The sequence below is a fragment of the Protopterus annectens genome, chromosome 3.part0, assembly GCF_019279795.1.
Source record: "Protopterus annectens isolate FY-2018-M chromosome 3.part0, PAN1.0, whole genome shotgun sequence".
Taxonomy (NCBI): Eukaryota; Metazoa; Chordata; order Ceratodontiformes; family Protopteridae; genus Protopterus; species Protopterus annectens.
Genome location: NC_056731.1, coordinates 1,277,772,653 through 1,277,797,760, shown reverse-complemented (window position 1 = coordinate 1,277,797,760; position 25,108 = coordinate 1,277,772,653).

Below are 25,108 nucleotides of genomic sequence, written 5' to 3'. Positions count from 1 at the left end.
ACATGTTGATTACCTATGTATTCATTTAACCATGTTGTCTTCATAGGTGGGAATGCCATAGTTTACATATCCTACTTGACGTTGTGTGTGTGCCATTAGTATGTGTTCCACAGGTCGCACATCTGTTCCGCTGTACGGTAGCGGGTGCTCCTCATTCTGTTGCTGGCAGATTGAGTGCTGTTCACGCCGGTGTTGGCATGACGGTCCGGCTTTGTATGTGGAATGTCAACTGTAGTCCCTATGTGTATTTCCTGTGTTATGCCTTACCACGGCTATGTCATTTACCTGGGTTTGCAGTTGTGGGTGCCATCCTGGCCATACGGGTGTCCATCCATGACAATTGCCTACTGGACACTAGTATAGGGCTGTACACATTCCACACCTACATTTAGCATTCTCCGTGTATGGTTTGCATTATTAGCGGAGGGTAAGGCAGGTGCTACGCACACATCCCTCCCACAGGGCGGGAGATAGGATTGCCTGCGAAACAACACCGAGCCCAGAGTCTACATACCCAGAATCCCTTGACTGCAACAATTGACAGTACCCATTACACATCCGTCATGTGTGCGGGACTGTGATGTGGACGCAGTTCTATGGACCCGGTACCTTGGGTATTTCTGTGCATCTGTGCTGCATTACATGGACAGCTATCAGCAACATTAAACACGCTTGCGGTGCATATGTGTACCTGTGACGACAATGAGTTCAGTTAGGTGATGAAAGAATGCGGCATTCCTGTCTTTAGACAAATTTTTGGGTCCTACAATGGACACCACTGTGCATATGTAAAGTTTAGAGCTTGTCGGACTGTGTCCTTGTGAGCAGTGGGTTTCACTAATACTGTGTGTTCAGCAATCGCGGATGTCTGTTAGACTACCCATTCCACATGGTGCTACATAACCAGGTGATTTAGTACTGTGGACAAATGACATACATCCAAAGATGCTGGTTAGCAACTGCTTCATATAAACCGCCGACATCCCAATGGGACATATCCGTCACTGTATTTCCAATATAACACCACCGGAACATGTTGATTACCTATGTATTCATTTAACCATGTTGTCTTCATAGGTGGGAATGCCATAGTTTACATATCCTACGTGACGTTGTGTGTGTGCCATTAGTATGTGTTCCACAGGTCGCACATCTGTTCCGCTGTATGGTAGTGGGTGCTCCTCAGTCTGTTGCTGGCAGATTGAGTGCTGTGTACGCCGGTGTTGGCACGGCGGTCCGACTTTGTATGTGGAATGTCAACTTCAGTCCCTATGTGTATTTCCTGTCTTATGCCTTACCGCGGCTGTGTAATTTACCCAGGTTTGCGGTTGTGGGTGGCATCTTGGGCATACGGTTGTCCATCCATGACAATTGCCTACTGGACACTAGTATAGGGCTGTACACATTTCACACCTGCATTTAGCATTCTCCAGTGGATGGTTTGCATCATTAGCGGATAGTATGGCAGGTGCTACACACACATCCCTCCCACGGGGCGGGACAAAGGATTGGCTGCGAAGCAACACCGAGCCCAGAGTCTACATACCCAGAATCCCTTGACTGCAACAATCGACAGTACCCATTACACATCCTTCATGTGTGCGCGACTGTGATGTGGACACAGTTCTATGGACCCGGTACCCTGGGTATTTCTGTGCATCTGTGCTGCATTACATGGACAGCTATCATCAACATTAAACACGCTTGCGGTGCATATGTGTACCTGTGACGACAATGAGTTCAGGTACGTATTGAAAGAAGACGTGAATCTGGTATGATGTCAATTTTTGGGTCCGACAATGGACACCACTGTGCATATTTAAAGTGTAGAGCTTGTCGGACTGTGTCCTTGTGAGCAGTGGGTTTCACTGATGCTGTGTGTTCAGCAATCGCGGATGTGTGCTTGACTACCCATACTGTGTAGTGCTACAGGAACCATGTCTTCCGACACCAGAACCCAATGCTATACATCCAATGTTGCAGGTTAACAACCACTTTCATACCATACCCAGAGGTCACGATTGGGAGGTATTGCCACTTTATTATCGGAACAACACCCCAGACTGTGTACATCACGGGAACTTTAGGCCAGTCTTACCGGCCATTTGCAATTGTAATTAGCAGACACGTGTCAATACATGTATGATAAGACATATTGTCATGCAGAAGTTGATCTATGTTATTTGGACATTGGCTTCTGCTTTTGGCATCCGTTGCTGTGAGTGTTGCCAGTTACCATACACATTGCTTGCTCAGAGGCAGACTACACAATTCTGCACACTACTGTGGTCTCCTTTAAGGACCCTGAGCCAGTGGTCGATACGGCAGCCACTGCATCAATCACATTTGCCATCTACCAGTACCTACAGGACTGCATGAGCCAGGCATTCACTTACCCAACTGTGGTTCATTGTACCAATGCCAAGCATACAGTGTGGTGTACCCCAGCCATACACAGGATGTACAACACGAGGAGGTGGCTACTACAAGGTGGAGCAGACACCTTGTGAGGTATGACACCCTTGGTCATCATATGTGTAGAGTTACACACTGTCATGAAATTGTCCAGGGCACATTCCACAGATATACCTACATGGACCTGGCTAACAATCATACCACCTTCAGTTGCTATGCTCGACACCTGGGAGCTCACTCCCACATATGCTCTGACTGGGTTCACATAGAGGTGGGGTTTACTCAACATACACACATTGCCAACATACAGGCTGACAAGTCCAGTGAGGACATCTCCACACCCTCCCCCACACATGAGGAGATGCGTGTACCAGTGGTTTGTGGTCACCAAATGTTCTGTGACACACAGGTGGGACATGCTCTCTCCAGGGTAGTGGACATAGCATCCATGAGACCAGCTGGTGACCCCGCTATGTACTCCACTATCTCATTTATGAATTGGACCCACAGTTAGGACAGCTATTTCTTTGTAGCCTCACCTCAGGTAGGGTACCCAGGTTGTGTCACATGGCAACTGTAGTCCCACGTCACATGGCCAATACCTCCACTGAGGCTGGTTATTACTGTCCCATTACCCTGAGGAGACCTACCTGCAAAGACATGGGGAGGGATCATACTGCGGCTCGTACATGACTGCATAGGGGACATACATACTTTGCATCACACACGGTTTGTCTTGTTCAGGAGCGGTTCATGCCTTTAAAGCATGGTTGACATTTTCGGGACAGTCGCCGAGGCCACTGATGGGGGTGTTGCAGTCCATACAGCCTACCTCGACCTGGCAAAGGCCTTCATCACATTACCCCCCTCAGGTATCGTTGATAAACCCATTGGCTGGGATGTGAACACGTACATCACAGAATGTGTTGTAAACTGTCTATGTGACACAACCCACACGGTCATAGTTGCTGGCAGCATGTCAGACCTACTGCCTGTCACAAGTGGTGTCCCATGGGGCCCTTCCATGGGTGCACTCCTGTCATACACCTACATTTTCACGGTACAGGCACACACAGGGGTGCTATGGGCAACAGTGTTTGTAGATGACTGCAAAACAGGTGCCATAGTGGGACAGACATCTGACACAGATATCCTGTGAAGGGGCCTCCCAGGTATGCATATCTGCTGTCAGGGACATGTCCCACAGCTAAATGCGACGTAATGCAACATCATACCTGTGGAGAACTACTAGGTCACCCCTGTCCAGCATATAGGTGGCTGTCCACTCAGCACAGGGGTGATTACCAGGGATCAGGGGACAGTGTTTGTCGGTCACCATTCATTCCACACACACGTTGCTATCGTGGTTGTGTGGGACTTCTACATTGCCCACCTGTTGGTGCAGGGATTCACATCTACATCAGGCTAGGTCATTGTCTCCTTGTACCCATTACATGTTACACCTATGATCTACTACATTGCCCCATTCAGACTGTATCTGACCATACACCTACAGCAGCTGGGAAGCCCACATAGGTTGATTGTTGTACAGATGCAGGATGACACCATTTTGTGTAATGCTGCCCCACTTGTAGGACCCCTGCCACATTACGTCACATACCTGCTGTTTAGTGTTGACCTGTGCCTGACATACGAGGCCATGTCAACCCATATGTCATGTGTATGCTTCACCTACTGTATCCGCATCCCTCAGAACCACTAGGGCAGGTGACATTTACCTTGCCACGGTCATTAATGGGATGTGTTTGAGTGACACATATATCACCCAGACACTCATTATGCTGTGGATCTACATCACAGTACATGTGAGACAGACATCCTTCCTAGCCTTGTTCGCAGGTATGTTGTCCATTGGATGGAGAATTGCAGGTATAGGCCAGGGATTACATCATTATCAGTGCTTGACGGAGATACAGCAATATCATGGGTATTTCATCTGAAGCACAGAAGGTTGGCAAAGTCATCCTAACTATGGTGTAGTATTATGGCTGGGCCTGGGACGATGGCCTACCCTGTACCTATGGACGTGTGAACCTATATTCATAGTTTGTCACATTTACAATTGTCTATCCACTATACTCTTTCGCCACTGTATATTTCTGTGGCACATGATTGTCCTCTGTATTACATGCAGGTATGCTGTGTACGTTGCACATACGTCACTGTTGATGACAGTGTATCTGTGTCCCTAACACTGTGATACTGAGGACTACCACACATCCTTCACAGCATTACATGCATATGTCCATTCTATTCTTCTTTGGCCTATGGGGGTGTTAAGGCAAACATTACTCAAGTCCCTGTTTGTGCATGCTTCATGTTGGTGTTTGACCAGGCTCCGTTGCAGTCATGTGTTGGACAGTAGTGTGTCTGTGTGTTTGCCATGTGTTTTTATTGCCGGTACATCTGTGGGAGGTGTAGTTGGCACATGTTCCTCTTTGCAGGGACACCCATCCTGGGGTTTGTGTCATGCATCTGCACTTGGCACGTGCCATATGTCCTGTACTATTCCCACAGTCGTGTATGCCTTCATGCACTACTACTGCGTTTTACTGGCTGTGTGTATGTGGTACACATGGACATTGTGATGGTTGGCTTGACCTATTCCCATGCTAGAACGTACACATCTGTCAGTTATGGCTTTTAAATCAAACTGTAACACTCATTCGTATTTTCAAAATGACACTCAATAACACAGGAAGCTGGGATTAATAACATTTTACTACTGTGCAGCAGGAGGCAAAGGAGTATGCAGTAAAAGTTTAGACATTTGTTCAACTCTATACATGTTACATCTGTATGAGCATTCTGTATACTATCATCTTTTGCACACATTAATGATGTGGTCAGTCACAAGGCATTTACATTGCTAGAGTACAGAACATTGTATTCCTACAACAGTGCTCAGGTAATGCTTATTACATGTTTTCCCATGAGGATAGCCCAACCTTGCGAGCCACATATTCACTTAGACTGTACTGGTAAATTCTGCTCTGTCACGGTTCCAACACTGTTCATATCCAGTCCTCACTCCATGTCCTACTAGGTTCCTGTGTCTCTCTGCTGAGCAGCTGTACTCTGTGTTAGAGCTCACAAGCCTATCCTCCTCAGTGGAAGGATGACAGATATACCTGTACATACATGTATTATTCTGTAACCGAGCAGATGAGTAATGCTGACTGACATACACCTGCTGCACTGGTTACTGCTAGGGTCAGGGTTCAATCACACTGCAGCTACACTACAGGCAATTACATGCATGAGAAGCTGTACTGCCATATTGTCAGGTAGAATAATATGCATTATACACTACTTGCTTCTAAAGTTGCACGTCATATATATGTTTAAATATGTATTTTGCTAACATTCTCCCTCCTTTGATTGCTTCTACTCTATCCAGAAACATATACAACATTATTTCATTCCCTAGCCTCTTCCTCTGTGGAACGTTTAACTAGGCAAGTAATTTGTTGTACATTGCAAGTAGGATTGCATTTTCTATTGACAAATACCACTACAGGTCCTGATACATAGTCTCGGGTACAGGTATGTCGCCAGAGTCCCTGACTAATACTTACATGCACAGTATCCCGCACTAGACACATGCTCCCAATATGAGCAGAACAACACAAATGGCAATCATGATATTCAGTATGACTGACCCCATCCACCCAATGGTTTGTGGAAATGGTTCGTCAGTGGGTTTGGGCCTGGTTCCGCCATGGATGACACCTGCTGTATTACCTCTAGGTGGGCGTTGCTTTTGGTCTCTTCATGTGGTAGTTGGACACAGCGATCTTCTTCAGTAAGCGCATACGTACCAATTCTCAGCGCCACGGTGCAGTCGTGCGCTATTACATTTTGTGACACAACAGTTCTCATTGCATCCAGTTCATCAGTCACATGTTCAGGAGCAGAAAGTCACATTCATCCTTCCTCCGACAGGTTTTGATAACTTCCTCTGTTCCCTGATTGATTTCACTACTCCAGAAGCTGGGAGTGTTCCAGCCCAGGTTGTGACGCTGTCACTCAAGTCCATATGAATCGATATTCCTTTATCTCTTGCAGAAGACTGGAATGTCAGAACAGCTTCCATTTCACCCACTGGATTAGTAGGTTTCTCGACTGTGTTCCCAGTTCTTGAGCTATATGTGTTATAGTTCGTTCGCACCCACAGGCAATTGTACAGTATGTCATGTGACTGGAGCCAGATAACCCAAATAACAACTGCGGACCAATTCCCAGGTAACCATCGATATGCTTATTTCCCACAAACAACATAACAATATTCTACTTTACTACTGATGCGGGTTACCTCTGCATGTAACATATTCCTGTCTCTAACAGAGGACTGTTTATACAATTCAGGATGTTTCTGCACATCCTTCAACATTGTTCTCATGATGTTTCAATACAAATTAGGAATGGTGCTACAAGTAGTACTGTGATCTTTGGCTGTTATATGACATTCGTAAGACACAGTTATGTTACAAATACTCCCAACAACTGAAACTGTATCATGTTTATGATAACATACAATTCCTTTTTGTGTAACAGGTAAGTACATTGCCACGTTGTCCTGTGATCTCACAGAACCTGTATCAAAGTGTAGATATTCACAAGTCTCAATCTATCCCCAAGGGGACAACATGCATCGGACGTCCTCCATATGATGTAGGTATGGCAGTACAAACACAGCAATTTAAAGTGTTCCTAGTCTCTATATGCACACGCGTCATGCCTAGGTATCTGTTGAAGTGTGGAAGACACTCTGTGGCCAGTTCATCACATATCAGTATTTGTATCCGTGTAGTTATATGCAGGTAAGGTCCCAGAAAATGTAAAGTAAACACAAACATGGTTAATAGGTGTATAATCATTAGGACAGCAAACATAAATGTCTTTGGGGTTGCTTTGTATTGTTATACAGTCTTGGCGGGTGATTCAGGCTCTTTGGTATATCAGCTACAAGATGTCAATCAGACTTGATATCCTTTACCGGTTTGAAAAATGTGAGGTGGACCCAGGACGACCTCTCTGCAAACTTTACTGCGGTAGGCGTTGACAACAGTACCCGGTACAGACCTTCGCAATGTCCACTTGGCAATAATGTTCTTTGGATAACAGTGACATACACACAGGATACTGGTGTCAGCTATGCGTCCGTCTTCGTTTGCTCTTATCTGTAACAGACTTTAACTGAAGAACAGTGTTATTAGTTAACAATCCTCTCATGTCACCTGCTACTGAGTCATCGACCTCCGGCTCTGCAGGCATGACAGCTTTCCACTCTGGCACATGATATGCCATTCCACATACTACTTCGAAGTGGGTGCAGCACTTTACATTTGGAACTGTTGTCATGCTCAGCAATGCTAGAGGTAGACAGCACATGTAACTCGTCTGGATGTCACCCACCAACCTCCTCTACTTATTTCTCGGGATCCCATTTTACGGCACCAGCAGTCATGCTGACTGTGGGTTGTACATGCAATTTACATTCATGGTAATATGAACTAATCCCCCAGGTTGCGTGATTGTCTGGTTCACTACATGTGTTCTATTGTCACTGTAGCTTCTTTACAGCATACCAGATCTAGGGATACTTTATTTTACTGGCACCTTTGCCACTGCTGCTGCATCCGGATTAATGGTTGGGAATGCTTCTACCCATTTTGATTATATATATGTGTAATCGCTAAACAGTATTTGTTCCCTTCACATTTATGCAGATGTAAGATCTCCATACAAATAGTGCGGAACGGTTATGGTGGTGTAGGTAAACTCACTCCCTTCGGTTTAAATACTCCCTGTGCATGATATCTACTGCAAAGCGTGACACGCTGCTCATGAGGTTTGTATGTGGTTCGTAATTCCGTATGTTAGGGGTATTCTGTTAACCAAATGTACCATCCCCTGTTGAGACATGTCTCTACCCATGGCTCCACAAAGCCGCATATCTGAATACATTAGGCGTTAATATTGGCTTTCTCACTGTGGATATGTGCAGTCCGTGTTCAAGGATTGCTCCTCGTCATAACCACGTCGGCTTTTCTGCTTTCGTAGTTGCTGTTTGCATTGTTTGTACAGTTTCTACATCTAAACTGTCTGAGGTTTGTCATTCCTCATTCACACAAACACTTTCCAACTGTGAGGCTGCTTGTTTTGCAGGTGCATGAGCTCATGCCTTACCTTTCCTACTGTTATCCTGTTGCTTTCTATGCCCTGCACATTTACAATTACCTACTTCAGTGGGTAACTGCATGGAGTCTAATGCATTCAAGATCGAATGCGCATGATTAATCGGTTTACCGGTGGATGTTATCATTCCCCTATTCTTCCACTGCTGCTCATAAACATGCACTGTACAGACAACAGACTGACTATCGGGACATATGTCCAAACATCAGTTTTCCGCTACAGTACAAGCACGTGTTAAAGCTATCTATTCTGCTGCTTGAGCAGACACGTTATGCTGCAGGGTTTGGCCGTCTACAATGTCATTATCAATAACTACTGCATAACCTACTTGATCCGTTCCTGTAGGACTCTGTCTACATGATCCGTACACATTAACTGTCACCTCTGCATCATCTAAGGGTATATCAGTGATATCATGTCTGTGTGTAGTTATTTAATCCATTTCATATAGGCAACTGTGTGGTGTGCCATACACAGGTGTCGGACGTGACGTTGATAGGTTTCATGTTGTACAACGTTCAATCACCATATGAGGTTGACTCAGTGGTATGGTCAAACATGACAAATGTCTAGCACGGGTCAGGAATGCTATCTTCTCTTGCAGCAGACTGATCGCAACTGCATGAGACATTCTCACAGTGAGAGGGTGGTCTAGTAACATTACGGCCGGGGCCTGTACTGCCATGGGTGCTACAACAACTGCCTGTACACAATGTGGCACTGACCATGCCACAGTGTCCAACTGCAATGAGTAGTCAGCTATGTAGCGTTGCTTACTTCCCTGCTGTTGCATCAAGACTGACGTCATATATCTCCGCTTACAATCTACGGTCTGACAACATGTGTTATGATTATTCACAAGACCTACTACAGCTGTTGAGGCTATCAATCGTTCTAGTCTGCAGAACGCTGTTTCTGCTACTGTAATCCAGTGTAGTATGTGTTGTGATGCCATAGGTGTATTAAAGGTTAAGGCAAACAATACAGCGGATTCCACAGCATTGTTTGGTATCCAGATTTGACAAATGTTAGTCGGCCCAGACAGGACATCATTCCCTTCTTGTTAGTTGGCTTGGGTGCTTATTATATTGCTACCTTCCTATCGTCATGTGATGTTCTACCCTACTTGGATACCAGATATGCCAGGTAATTGACCTGTATTCTCTGTAGTTGCAATTTATGCTTGCTTACTTTATGTCCCTGTTCTGCTGATTATCTCAATAATGCTATTGTATCTTCCATACATTGCTGCTGGGTAGGGGCCAAGCAGAATATCATCCACATAAAGTAGAACTTGACTGGCCCGGGTGGAGTTAACACCGGAATGTAGCTAGCCATCTCCTGTGAGAATATCGTTGTACTTTCACAGTATCCCTTTGATAGCCGGGTATGGCTGTATCTGTCACCCTGACTGTATATGCAAAGCAATACGGACTATGTGGATGTATAGGTATTGCAAAGGAAGCATAGCTTATATGTACCACGGTAAGATACTTCTGTGGCATGTTCATAGCATTGAATATAGTGTGTGGGTCTGGCACCAACGCTACCCTAAGTATTCTTACATGATTTACAGCTTGTACATACTGTACCATCCGCCATTTCCCTTTTGGTTTCCGATCAGGAGATACAGGGGTATTGCATGGTGAATAGCGATTACTTTGTGGATGGGGAATTCCCTCTATGACTTTACAGATATCTTCTGGTGTCCACTGTCTATACGCTACGGGGGTTGGGTCCTGGCCTTCCTGTCCTGCATGAGGGTTCGGTACTTCAATTAATTGACAGATATCCTCACTCTGTTTTAGTACTGTGTTCTTACTCGGGTGTCCCTAGGTATGTTACGTGTTCGGGATGTGGTTTCAATAGCTTCTGTTACATTTGTTCGTTGTGCTACCTCTGTTGCCACAGGATAATGTGTGGGGACTAGCCTGCCCTCCCGCTTAATATCCTGGATGTGGTATCGGAGGTGGTAGGGGGTTGTGGGGGGGGGGCTATTGGTACTACTGTATTATGATCTTCTCTGTGTACGTATGATGCTTAGCCATTTGTAGTGTTCTGTTCCCTTCGGTACACTACCTCAGTCCACCTATGTGCATGACAGATACCCAATTGTCGCTGTTTTGTCGCCTGCACATCTTAGGGCTGCCACCTTTTCAAATGCACAATGTGGGACATTAGTGTTCGGAACGTGTAATTTTCCTGGTAAATGCATACCCACGCCCAGTACATAGGACAGGAATTCACGTTTTTCCAGGAGAGCGACCAATTGTTGTAGCATTTCAGTTGCTTATTCTGTTTATGATTATATGTTGCTGTTCCACATACAAATTTACTGTTTTATGCTACCATTTTGATAGATATCTGGGAAATGTTTGTCCTGAGATATCAGGACATTTGCCATTTGTTCGGTTTGTTTACAGGACACGGCTGGCCAAAGAGGGACTGTCCCTCTCAGGGTGGAACAGGTGTTTACCCTGGAACATGTGCATCAAATTTTCAGGGATTACAATGTTTCAGTAACGATATTTTGTGTAATATACCATCAATGTCATATTTATTACCCCATTTTGCTGCGTAACTCACATTATGTGCTCTCTGCGATTGCATATACTTCACGTCACCCGTCAAACGCGGATCACATGATCTGTTTCTTCAATAATCTCCCATATCCTCTACACGACTGCTACGTACCCTTCTGTCATACCACGTGGTGTCTCCTTCCCTGTATCCACTGTAGTGTCTACAATCACTATTTACTCTGCTGTGTGTTCCCCTGACCTATGTTCAGATTTAACAGAATTTGGATAGGTGTTACCCGCTATCACAACTGTTAACAGAAACACAATGTAGTCTGGTCCCTGATCTACAATAGAGACAAAAGGCAAACACTCCTTACCTGGGCCTCCTGTTTAAGGCTGCACGTTTTCTTCTTGGGATCCAGTTTTCCGCTTTTCAGCCACAGATCAGACAGTAAACAGCCTCTTTACACACAACAATTCAGTCGGAGGTCTTTTCATTCAAGAAGAACCATTTATGCATATTCTCCTGCGTACATGTCTAACCAGCCATGCACTCTGACCTGTAGCTTACCAAGGGAATTCCGGATTACAAGGATCACAATGTGAAATAAGTTGTTAAAACCAGACTGTAGTTATCAGTGGGCTTTTCTAAGTGACAGCCGATAACACAGGAGGCTCGGGTTCGGAAAGTTTTAGTAGTGTACACAGGCAGGCTAAATAATATACAGTCCAAGTATGTGAGTTTTGTCTGACTCTATACAGTAAGCAGTTTCTTTATATAGTGTTTACAATCAGCTTTTGCCCACCTTACTGACGTGGTCGGTCACAGGGCATTTCCATCACTATGGTCCGCAATAGTCTATACATACGTGGGTGCTGGGGTCGTGCTTTTAAAATGTTTTCCCATGGGAATAACACAGCCTTGCAAGGCACCTTGTACATTACAGTGTCCTTCTGTAATTGTAGCTGTTTCAAGGACCCTAGACTGTTCCGATACAGTGGACAGTTAATTTCTTAATACGTTGCTTTGTCTCTCTGGTAAGGAGTTGTACTGTTATCTTCGATAGAGCTCACAAGGCCATCCTCCTCTGGGGAAGGAGTGCTGTTATGCATGTACATACATTTATTGTTCTGTAACCCAGCAAATAATTAATGCTGACAGACATGAGCCTGCTGTACTGCTTACTGCCAGGTTCAGAATTCCATCACACTACAGCTTAGCTTCACCAATTACATGCAGGCTTAGTTCTACTGCCATATTGTACGGTACAATTCAATGCATTATATAGTATTTCGAGTCTAAACTGGAACTTCATATGTGTTTCTATATATTTTTCGAACAACATCCATCCGGCCATATGCATGTTGCTCCGCCTTTACCTTGACCGTGTGTATTTGTCCATCCGGCAACGCTACTCTCCACATGTCATGTCCCAGCTTCCCCTTCTTTGCCTGTAGCACCCTGTTAGGACGTCCTGTTTGGTAGGCACGTGTTCCGCTATATGTGATTGACTTCACTGCATAGATAATCATCGATGCGGTGGTCCAACGACCCGACTTGTCCACATGTGTACAGTTATGTGCACCGTGTCGTATGCAAACCTATATGGTTTGGACGGGTACATACTACATGCGGGATGTACACATTCTGCTGACACATTCACATGCAGCCATTTACATATCTGTACCTGCGGTGGGTTGGTGACATGTGGAATGCGTATTTGCCAGCGTGGCATTGCCTAACACAAACATCTTACCACATTTCAGGTATGCACATTGTGTGTGGTTGTATAGCTGCACACGGATGCTAGCAGGTTTGGGTGCAGAGGTATACATGGGTGGGACTGACATGTACAATGAGGCTATTGTGTAGTACATCCGAATGCATGGGTTCTGCTTCTGGATATTACACTTCAACATACGCCATCCAGTGTATGCAACAGAGACGTTGCTGGGTGTGGGATATGTTGCTATGCACATGTTTGCCTGTGTTTGAGGTATCTTGCTTCCTTACTGTTGTTATGTCAACACAGCTACCCGGCTATGTACTCTCACTACTGCTTGTGACCATTATGGTTGGCACCTTTTCCAATGCCCATAGTGGGGCATGTTATGTGGAAACTTCGGAATTTGCAGGACTACACATACCCACGGCTAGTGCAGTTGACAGAACTTCACTTGTTTGCCATACTATAAGCTTATTCTGTAAGCATTTGGGTTCCTTATTTATTTTCTTATGCCATGTCTGTGTTTCATATAGTAATGTATATGTTTTATGCTACTATTACATGTATATTGCGGGAATTGTCTTGGCAGGGGATCGGAGGTCATTTTCCATTTTTCTGATTGTTGCAGGGGCACAACTGTCCAATCAGGGACTGTCCATGTCACATTGGGACAGCAGGTAACCCTGGTGACCATGCCCATGTCGCTACTGGGGTTTCCACCTTTTCCAGTTTCCGATCTGGGATATTTCCGGGACTCACATCTGACTTTACAGGCCGACACATACACACGGTCACTATATAGCATAGAACTTCACTTGTTTGCCTAAATATAAGCTTATTGTTGTGGCAATTTGCTTGCTTATTCTGTTTCTTGTGTCATTTAGGTATTTCTGTTACAGAAATAACCAATTCATGCTACCATTACATTAAATACGGGATATCATTGTGTCCTACAATCGTAGCACATCAGCCATTTCTAATACGTTTTTGGGACACAACTGGCCATAGAGACTGCCCCAACCAAAGTGGGACAGGTGGTGACCTTAGTCGCTGCTCCTATGTCGGTGCGGCGCTGACATGCGGCTGTACACCTTCTCTGAGTGTAAACACTGACGGTGCATTGCGGGACAAACGCGGTCTTATGCGTATCCTTTGCTCCTTGGACGGGTACACTTATGCCTTCGTGGCTTGTATTTGCTTCTCCGTTAATTTGGGACGGGTACTATGTTGCATACTGTACGTGCGTTTCATTCTGCACGGGACCTGGCTGCTGCCATTACTATTGTGGGCGGACCGTGGCTGTCAGCACATTAGGTTGCTCACCTCATGCCGGCTTAGACACGCCTCCAGACGCATCCTACCTGGGCTCGCTCACGTACACTACGCACGTGTCTGTGATTCCGGTGCACTCTCATTAATATGTATATGGCGCTACTGCGCCAGCTATTCACTGCACCGCCGGCGCAAGCCTTACGCCGGCCTTGCGCCGAGCTTCATGAATCCCGGGGAAAGTCTTTTACGATGAAAGTGCTTAACTGAATTAAATTTAATTTATTGTGACAAGTACATTGTGTTCCCTGGCTATTTTTTTCTCAATTTAGGAAAATATTTTTAGTTACCTGCTGATCACATCTGCTGAAGATTCAACCCAGAGCAGCTGCCTCATTTGCCCAGCCCTAATTACAACTCTAATCTATTATTCTGCTGTTTGGTAAATATTTACTGTACATCTATAACTTTAAAACAAACAAAAACAAAACAATAACAAGTTTTGACATAATTTAATGTAAACCAGAACTTATATTGACTTTCAAGTAGCCCAAGTGTGCAAAGGTTCTGACATGTGGTGAAATTTTTTGACTACAATCAACAAGTATGCAGCATTCACTGTAGTATGGAATGTACTGAATTAATAAAAAATGTGTGTGTGTGTGTGTGTGTGTGTGTGTGTGTGTGTGTGTGTGTGTGTGTGTGTGTGTGTGTGTGTGTGTGTGTGTGTGTGTGTGTGTGTGTGTGTGTGTGTGTGTGTGTGTGTGTGTGTGTGTGTGTGTGTGTGTGTGTGTGTGTGTGTGGTGCACTGGAGGCATGCAAGCTGTAGTGCTTCCTTTATTAATGCCATCATGCTGCTTGTATTGATGGCACAATGCTGCAGAAGAAAACAGTTTGACGGTAGTTGTGATGTCATGTTTTCAAAGACTACTAAACCTTTTAATTAAAATTTTCTTCCAAAAATGTTATTTTTGCTTGTTTTCCAGTGTATCTTCCACATAAGGTGCTTTAGCAAAAGTAATGTTAATTGATTTATTCTTATTTACAACCTGCCATAAAAACATGTCATATTTAGAACAACTAAAACCATGGAGTGAAATTAAGCATTGTTCTACAAGGAAATTAATATAACTATAGTTTGTTTTTGATGTGTTATGTAGCTGAAAACTGTGTCTATGTGTCTATGTGTCTATGACTATGAAAGTATTATAATGAAATTCCAAAGGAATTATGTACATGCTCCAGATTCATTAATTCACATGCCTCTAGTACTATGGACTCATATGTTGAATTATATCCCTGTTTTCATTAAGAGGGTTGTGCTGAAGGCATGCTCAGTGTACAGAGCAAAATTATTTAAATATTTGTGACCAGAGCACCACATGATGTAGCAGAGCAGAAAAATATAAATTTTCTGTCTCTTCTTTTGCATTATAATATCATCAGGGAATGCATCCTTCCAACATGCAATGCTATGAAAGGTGCATATGTTGGCAATTATGTAGCTTACCTTAAGGTTACAGCTACCACTACAAACCTAGTAAGTCTTTATAAAGGCAGAATGTGGTAGCTGCATTGCATTTCATGAACTTAACTTACACATTACCATTAAACTCCACATACATGAACAGTTTGGTTTGTTCTGTCAATCTCTGTCTGGACTATTATCTGCTTTCCCCATAGTATCACCAGCTACCCCATTGTCATTGTAATATATATATATATATATATATATATATATATATATATATATATATATATATATATATACCAATCACTCTATGTCAGCTTAAATACAGACATTTAGCCCTTTCCTGTCAGCAACATATGAAGCAAATATTCTGTATACTACTAATAAACATCTCAAATAAAACATAATCTTTCTACTGTCGGTAAACCAAACCACATAAAACCCTACAAAACAATAGCTATTAATCAGTCATTTAATATTCTTTCCCACTGCTAGATTAGAGAACCATTGCCTAGCATTTTTCATACAATATCTATCTTTCTTTTCCTTTTTAGGAATAAATTATTTAGTTAACAAATACCACCCCTAACCAAATTTGTATTCATATCAAACAGAATTCTGATAAAAAAAAATGAAATACTTCTCCTTTGACAGTACATAATTGGTTGCAGCAACACTTAAGAAATTGCTTCTATGTATGTCAAAAAAAAACTTCATAACCAGATTTAAAATGTTAGATAGAACTAGACACAACACTTTTTACTAATTAAATCCTTTACCCTATTTTACAAAAGCATCATTACAATTTTGAAGTTCAGTGCATTAAATTCACCTCTGGTCCATTGAAAACCTCTATGGATACACTCTCCTAATATCAACTAGCTCCAGCAACCTCAATATTACCTTAATAAACTTAAATTGAGTAAAGATATGGACCACCTGGGCCTTGCTGGCTAGCCCCATTATCATTGCCATTACAGATTCTTGACTAAAAGAGGATTATTCTGCCTCTACATTCCTTAGACAAAACTACAAATCCTTATTGACAATAGACTTGGCCCCTTTAAAGGTGGTGGGGCATTTTTACTCATCAAGAAAAACACCAAATTCAAACATCAGTGAAAAAGAAACAGTACTTGGGTTGACACTTATTTAAGTTGGTTAAGTTCTAACCCAATAACACTACCTTTAGAAATATCCAAACTTCAGTTTGGCGGACTGAACAAAGCAAAATTAGTGGTTTACTTAATTGTCATTTTGAAAGATATCAGCCAAGTAATCTGCTTTTCCTGTACACCTGTCATATCCTTTTACTGGACAGTATTCAATGAATAGTATTTTACTTGTATTTTCTCTTTTTTATGTAACATTCACTTTGGTAACTTTGCATCAATCTCTTGGTTTGCTCCTTACACACAAAATGCAGACAATGCATATTTTTCTTCATCATCAGTTTTGTGGAGAATTTATCTTTGAATTTTTTCTCAGTGTGGTGATAGTTCAACCTTCAATATCTCTTAAACTATAAGTGAACATGTCAAGAAATTTAAACTTTTGATTCAATATATCTGAACTGTATTTCACTGTAAGAGGTCTTAGTGACAAACTAGCAAAAGTCAAGTGACCATGTTTCTTCATACTGCATTCATGACAGTCATTAAGGTATTAATGCTTGCTGTCTAAATTAAGGAAGATAAAATGAGTTTGGCAGTGATAAAATGTAAGTGTTGGTCATACAGTGAGCCAAGGATGTTCTTCTATGTAAGACATTTGGTTTTCATCAAAACCAAAGGATTTAGCAGACAATTAATGCTTATGTGACTGAAATGAGTCATAAAGTAAATGATTATTATTTTGGACAGCTATATGACTTACTGATCAGAGATTGAATTGTGAGAACTATTAGAAATGACAGCATAATTTTGAAAGAATAAGATGTCACACTTAAGTTAGCAGTGCACGTGTGTTGTATGAGTCAACTTTCAAATGTCCCATTAAAATCACTAATTGATGGCAATGAAATAAATAAAATTGACAACGAACCTGAAAATAACGAGAAAAAAGCCAAAGATCTGTTAAAATAATAATACTAAAAATCAGTGTAACAACATTGGGAGCTGGGATATGAAAACTGATTAGCTGAAACACAGTTAGGGCCTACTAAGATTAATGCTGTTGGCTGCCTATCACTAGGAAATGGAAATCATAAGCAAAAACAAGTGTAATAGAATTGCTAAATGTTATAAAGGAGATAAAAGAACTTGAGGTGGGATCTTTAGAAATGGAAAAAAGTAAACTACGTAGAAATAAATGGAATCTGTAAGAACAAGACATACAAAATAATGTCATTTCAGGGAAGGCAGGACTTGAGCATTATATGCAATGTTTAATTGATTAACTGTTAAGACAAAAATCATATTTGAATAATGTGTATAAAGGGAAATGTTGTAATGGTATGTTTTCTCTTTTATAATTGCAGTGTGATGTTAATAAAGCTTTTGAAACCATAGTCACTGTATTCATAGTGGCTATTGGCACAAAATATAACAGTGTAAGACAAAAATGCGTTCTAAAATGTGTACAATCTGGGTATTATACAAGAAAAGTTTTCAGTATAAAGAAGTTGCAAAACCAGACTATTAATAGTCGGAGACACACAATAATGTAAAGGTAGAAATGTTTGATAATACAGTGGAGTTGTGTTTGCAGTGTCTACCTGCAAATATGGTGTATTAGAGAACCAATAATACACGTTGCAAAGCTATAATGTATGTCAGAACAACTGAAAAAATAACAGACAAAGCAGTTTGTTCTGAAAAGCTGTATATAAATGGCAAATGGGTTGTTAGGCTTGATATTAGAGATGAATGTAATACCTCAGGGTCATTATCCTAGTAATCAACTATGAACATATTAACCTATATCCCCAGTCAAATGGGAACATGTAATGTATGATATAGACTAGAAAAATATTCTTAAGAAATGTGATACGTCTGATCAAACTGACACTCATCTATCATTATTATGCTACATAATTATACCATTACAAGCTATTGGTTTATTTCCTGTACAGTTACTAGTAGGAAGACATTTAAGATCCAAGTCGTTAACATCTTTTACATTGTTGGCACCAGAAAGTAAAAATGCAAACTTTGGAATTGCTCAGGAAAAAAAAAACATATCAGGCAAAAACAGCACTATGGCAGAAGTGCAAGAAACTTATCTTGTCCAAGACAAGGGGAAAGAATCAGATTGATACCAGATCAAATTATAATTAGTCTGTTCTGAATATAGTCAGAGATCATAATTTGGATAAGTATTAGATATGCAGATATAAAGGACAAATTGTATATATTTGTTAAAATTTATTACCAGACAGTCAAACTGTCATATAGAATTTTTAGGTACAGTGTCTAAAATACCTGCAGATTTGTCTTAAGCGGTAAGAAGAACTAAGCGTCCAAGTAGTAATTCGACTTCTACCCCTTTGCTTCTGTTAATATTAGCAGTCCAGCCTAGTCAAAGATCAGTAACTTTTTGTCCTGCTGCAAAGAGTGATGAGCCTATATCTCATTCTACAGGATACTTTACCAAATATGATTGTCTTAATAAATAGATACTCCAACTCAGTGCATGCGCATGATGTCCCAGGTTCTAGTTATATTCTAATTGCTTTCAAGTTTCAGATAATTGTACCTTGTCTCATGCTTTCTAGCTAAAGTACAAGTACGTATATACATACATACATACAGACATACATACATACATACATACATACATAGATACATACATACATGCATACAAAGATGTATATTTATTTATTTATTTATTTGTGTGTGTATGCATATGTAATGCAGTTCAGCAATAGATTTTCTATCTATCTATGGATGTCATGCAGCTGTTCGAAAGTTCATGTTTGAACAGTGAGAAGACCAGCAAAAGTGGCAGAATATAAAATAAACACACAAATTAAAAGATCTTTCATATGTAAGGTTGCAGTACAGTGTGTAATGTGTTTGGAGTTGGCAATGTTGGCAATTATCGGTCAATATATACATATATGTATATATACAGTGGATATAAAAAGTCTACACACTCCTGTTAAAATGCCAAGTTTTTGTGATATAAAAAAATGAGACCGCAATAAATCATTTCAAAACTTTTCCCACCTTTAATGTGACCTATAACCTGTACAATTTTATTGAAAAATAAACAAAGCTGTTACAGGAAAAAATATAAAAAATAAAAAATGTACAATATGCTGGCTGCATAAGTCTGTACACCCTTAAACTAATACTTTGTTGTGTGTACACACCCTTAAACTAATGCATTGTTGAAGCACCTTTTGATTTAATTACAGCATTCAGCCTTCTTGGGTACACACCTGCCATCAATTAAGAGACTCTGATTAACCCCAAATAAAGTTCAATTGTCCTAATAGGATTTTCCTAACATTTACTCAGTTGCCTACTACAGCAAAAACCATGGTTCACAGAAAGCTTACAAAGCATCAAAGGGATCTCATTGTTGTAAGGTATCACTCAGGAGAAGGGTACAAGAATGTTTCCACAGCATTGGATATACCATGAAACACAGTGAAGACAGTCATCAAAAAGTGGAGAAATATGGGACAACAGTGACATTGCAAAGAACTGGAGTCCCTCCAAAACTGATAAAAAGATAAGACAAAAACTGGTCAGGGAGGCTGCCAAGAGACCTACAACAACACTGAAGGAACTGTAGGAATTTCTGGCAAGTAATAGTTGTATACTACCTTTGACAACAATCTCCCATATTGTCCATATGTCTGGACTATGGGGTAGGGTTGCATGACGGAAGCCTTTTCTTACACAGAAAAACATCCAGGCCCAGCTAAAGTTTGCAAAACAATACATCAAGTCTCCCAAAAGCATGTGGTAAAATGTATTATGGTCTGATGAGACCAAGGTTGAACTTTTTGGCCACAATTCCAAAAGGTACATTTGGCGCAAAAACAACATTTTGCATCAAAAAAAGAATGCCATCTCCATGGTGTACATGGTTGTGACAGTATAATGCTTTGGGTTTGCTTTTCTTCAGCTGGAACTGCGGTTTTAGTCAAGGTGGAGGGAATTATAAACAGTTCCAAATACCAGTCACTTTTGGCCCAAAACCTTCAGGTGTCTGTTAGAAAGCTGAAGATGAAGAGGAATTTCACCTTTCAACATGACAATGACCCCAAGCATACATCCAAATCAACAAAAGAAAATTAAAGTTTTAGAATGGCCGAGTCAGAGCCCAGACCTAAATCCAATAGAAAATCTGTGGAATGACCTGAAGAGGACTGTACAAAAGAGATGCCCTTGCAATCTGAAAGATATGGAGCACTTTGGCAAGGAAGAGTGAGCAAACATTGCCAAGTTAAGATGTGCCATGCTGATAGACTCCTACCCAAGAAGACTGAATGCTGTAATTAAACCAAAAGGTGCTTCAACAAAGTATTAGTTTAAGGGTGTGCACACTTACGCAACTAGCATAGTGTATGTTTTTTATTTTTTTATATTTTTCTCTTAGCAGATTTGTTTTTCAATTGAATTGTACAGGTTATAGGTCACATTAAAGGTGGAAAAAGTTTTGAAATGATTTATTGTGGTCTCATTTTTTATATCACAAAAACCTGGCATTTTAACAGGGGTGTGTAAACTTTTTATATCCACTCTGTATATATATATATATATATATATATATATATATATATATATATATATATATATATATATATATATATATATATATATTCATAGGAGTTTAATAGCCTAATGACCACAAGGGTCTTTTTAAGCCTAGCCATACATCCCAAATCTCTGACAAGTTCTGATATCCTTGGTAAGTGTAAGCAAGGGCCAGGGAGATGAACAATTTACAGGTTGCCTGTGTCCATTAGAGACACAGGTGCCAAATCAGGGATGAATTTCTGGTTCCCCATCCAATTGTCCAAGTTGCATTTAAATTGGGTTATGGAGGAACTCTGCTTCATATGGATGGGGAGCCTGTTCCATAGCCGGTGTAGTTTCTGGGATAAATACTTGTCTCTCCAGCAGGTCCTATTGTTATCACAGGCAAGGTTTAAGTCTTTAGAATGGGTAATTCTGATGCTTTTTGTTTTGTGGATATGCAGGAGGTCCAACAAAGTGGGTTCTGATAATGCCCTGTATGCCAGGCACAGATCTCTTCTCAAAAGCCTGTAGGAGACAGAATTCAGGAATAGGGCCTTGAGGCAGTCTGCATAGGACATTTTACTTATGCCATGTATTCTTTTATTGAGGAACCTCTGTTGGCATTCCAATTCTTGGATATGTCTAGTTAGGTACATACCAAAGGGGGCATTGTACTCAATGATAGGTCTGATGAATGCCAAATACAGTGGAACAATGACTTCCTTGGACATGAATGCCATACCTTTGTTTATAAGTTGTGCAGATTAGAATGATATCCTCACTACTGTAGACATGTGATAGTCAAAGGTTAGATTACTATCTATGTGTGTCCCTAAGTCCCTGACTACTGGGTCAGCTCTAAGGAGTGTGTTGTCAATATGATAGTTACCAGGGATGGATGACTTCTCAAAGGATACTATTATGCATTTCTTGGCATTTAGTTTTAGTCCATGGCTGTCACACCATTTGTTTGTCTGTGTCAGCCCCTCCTGGAGAATATTTGTGTTAGTGTGAAATTCAGTGACAGCTCCTAATTTGCAATCATCTTCAAGTTTAGTCAGCCAGAGACCAGTGACATTGGCCTTGACTTCTGAGAAGTAAATGCCAAAAAGTAGCAGTCCAAGGACTGATGCCTGAGGGACTCCACTTGTGACTGGCCTCTTTGTAGAGGTGGACTCCCGAGTTCTAACTTCCTGGGTCCATTCAGTGAAACAGTTGGCTATCCACCGGGTGACATACGAGTTTGTACCTAACCTTTTGAGTTTGTCAACAATGCCCAGGTGGGGTATTGTGTCAAATGCCTTGGCCAGGTCAAGGTAGGCAGTGTGAACCATTCTTCCCTCATCCATTGCTTTGGTTACCTTCTCAAAGAAGAATAAATGCCCAAACAGCACAGGACCTGGTTGTTCACAGTTGAAATGATAATGTCTCAAAATAGACAAAAGCAACTTTATTCCACAAAAATCAGTAAAGGTTGAGTGCTTTCACTCGGTCAATACCGAGCTTCCTCAGAACAAATGGCAAATAACTACCATAACAGTTCTTAAATAGTAATTCCTAATCACATGGCTCTTCTTCCCTAATCAACATTTAAAATTTATGGTGTTGGAACAAGTGATCCCAGATCTCAGGGGGGGCAATTAGGAAGCCAGGCTGGAGTACCGGGAACTGCTTTGGCAATTGAAGCTTGATGCAGCGAGGGCTCCAGGTTTGAATGACAACATTAACATCAGTAGTGCTTTAAAATTAAGAGCTGCCCATTTATAATATCGTACACATTGAACACATTCTTTGGATTGATATTATACATTTTTTATTGATTAGTTAACACAATTTAGGCTCCAGGATTGGGTTATTATATATGGATACCATTATTATTTTTTTTGGTTTTAAACACACACATGTTTGGTTTTATTTTTATATTATAATGTTGGGTAATGTAATTATTTTGAATGATAACGTTTTTATGACTGTTGGATAGTAATTATGGTTTAATTAGGTGGCTTAGTATATTATTTTATATTAATTTATATTATTTTATTAGGTCACACACTATTTAACCATATTTTAATATTTGGGTTTTACCTATTTATTACTATGACAATGTAGTAGTATTTGAATCATTTATTATTTTTACATGGTAGCACTTTAAATGATTGGGGAAGAAGAGCCATGTGATTAGGAATTACTATTTAAGAACTGTTATGGTAGTTATTTGCCATTTGTTCTGAGGAAGCTCGGTATTGACCTAGTGAAAGCGCTCAACCTTTACTGATTTTTGTGGAATAAAGTTGCTTTTGTCTATTTTGAGACATTATCATTTCAATTGTGAACACCCGGGTCCTGTGCTGTGTGGGCGTTTATTCTTCTTGGTTCATTTCTACCTTCTCAAAGAAGTCCACCAGGTTGAGTAGGCATGATATTCTCTTGACAAAACCAAACTGGGTTGGATTCAGTGTCTGGAGGTTTATTATATTCTTTTGATCATTTTCATGATAATTCTTTCCATGGCTTTATATATCAGATTAGTGAGACTTATGAGCCTGTAGTTTTCAGGGTCTGTAGATGGCCCACCTTTGTACAGAGGGATGACTGTTGCCGTTCTCCATTCATGAGGCATGAAGCCTGTTTGGAGGCTACAGTTTAATAGCAATTCCAGAGACCATGACAGGTCACATTTGGTGCTATTTAGAAGGCTTCCTAGGATATTGTCTGGGCCCATTGATGCAGTGTTCTTGGTCTTAGACAGACCATTAAGGACCCATTCCCTAGTGACAGTAGGGGGAGTTATATTTGATGGTATTTTCTGAAAGAAGGTTGAGGGGAAGAGAGGAGTAAAACTGGAGGTGAACTTATCAGCCAGGAGGTTTGCTGTATCTTCTGGCTCAGTATAGGTGGCTCCATTTACAGTGATCTCTGCAAGCAATTGTGTATTGCCTTTGAGGATGCAGACATAGAGATCGCACTACAGCAGGGAATATAAAAATCTCCTGTTCTGTGCTCTACTGACAATGTAGAGCGATCTCGGAGTTGGTATATTTAAGTAGGTGGTGGGGGGGTGCAGGGGGGCTTGCCCCCCTGCATTACTGTCTTCTTTAACTGTTTTTTTTTTTTTGTTACAATTTCAGAAGATCGAACTTCTGAAATATCGATCATATGGTCTCGACCATATGGCCTTCGATATTTCAGCTGTTTGATCTTTAGAAGTGTAAATATATATATATATATATATATATATATATATATATATATATATATATTGCGTTTATATCATGTTATCGAAAGATGAAAATAGCAAATGCTATTTCATCGGCCCCAAAACATCTAAACATGAAAATATCAAACATTCAGTACAGCGAGTTTTTTCCCATGGAAAAAATTTGCTGCTCCAAAACACATACAACACAAGCACATCAGACAAACAGCAACCACACACATACACTTAAATTCCTACATCTAACGCTACACTAAACTAAACATACACTACTATCTACCCACTTACCTTAACCCAAACCCTAACCCTAAGGTCCGTCACTATCGAACACTCATCTAACCCGCGCCCTAACCCTAACATACTTAAACCACCCCTAACCCTAAAGTCTGTCACTATCGCTCACACGCCTAACCTGCACCCTAACCCTAACTCACTTAACCCACCCCTAACCCTAACATACAAATAATCGCACACTTACCTAAACCCAACCCATAACTTTCTACCACAGCGCTAAGAATAGTGAAGCCACAGAAACAGCCAACCGAATTCTTTCCCGAGGGAAGAATTTGCTG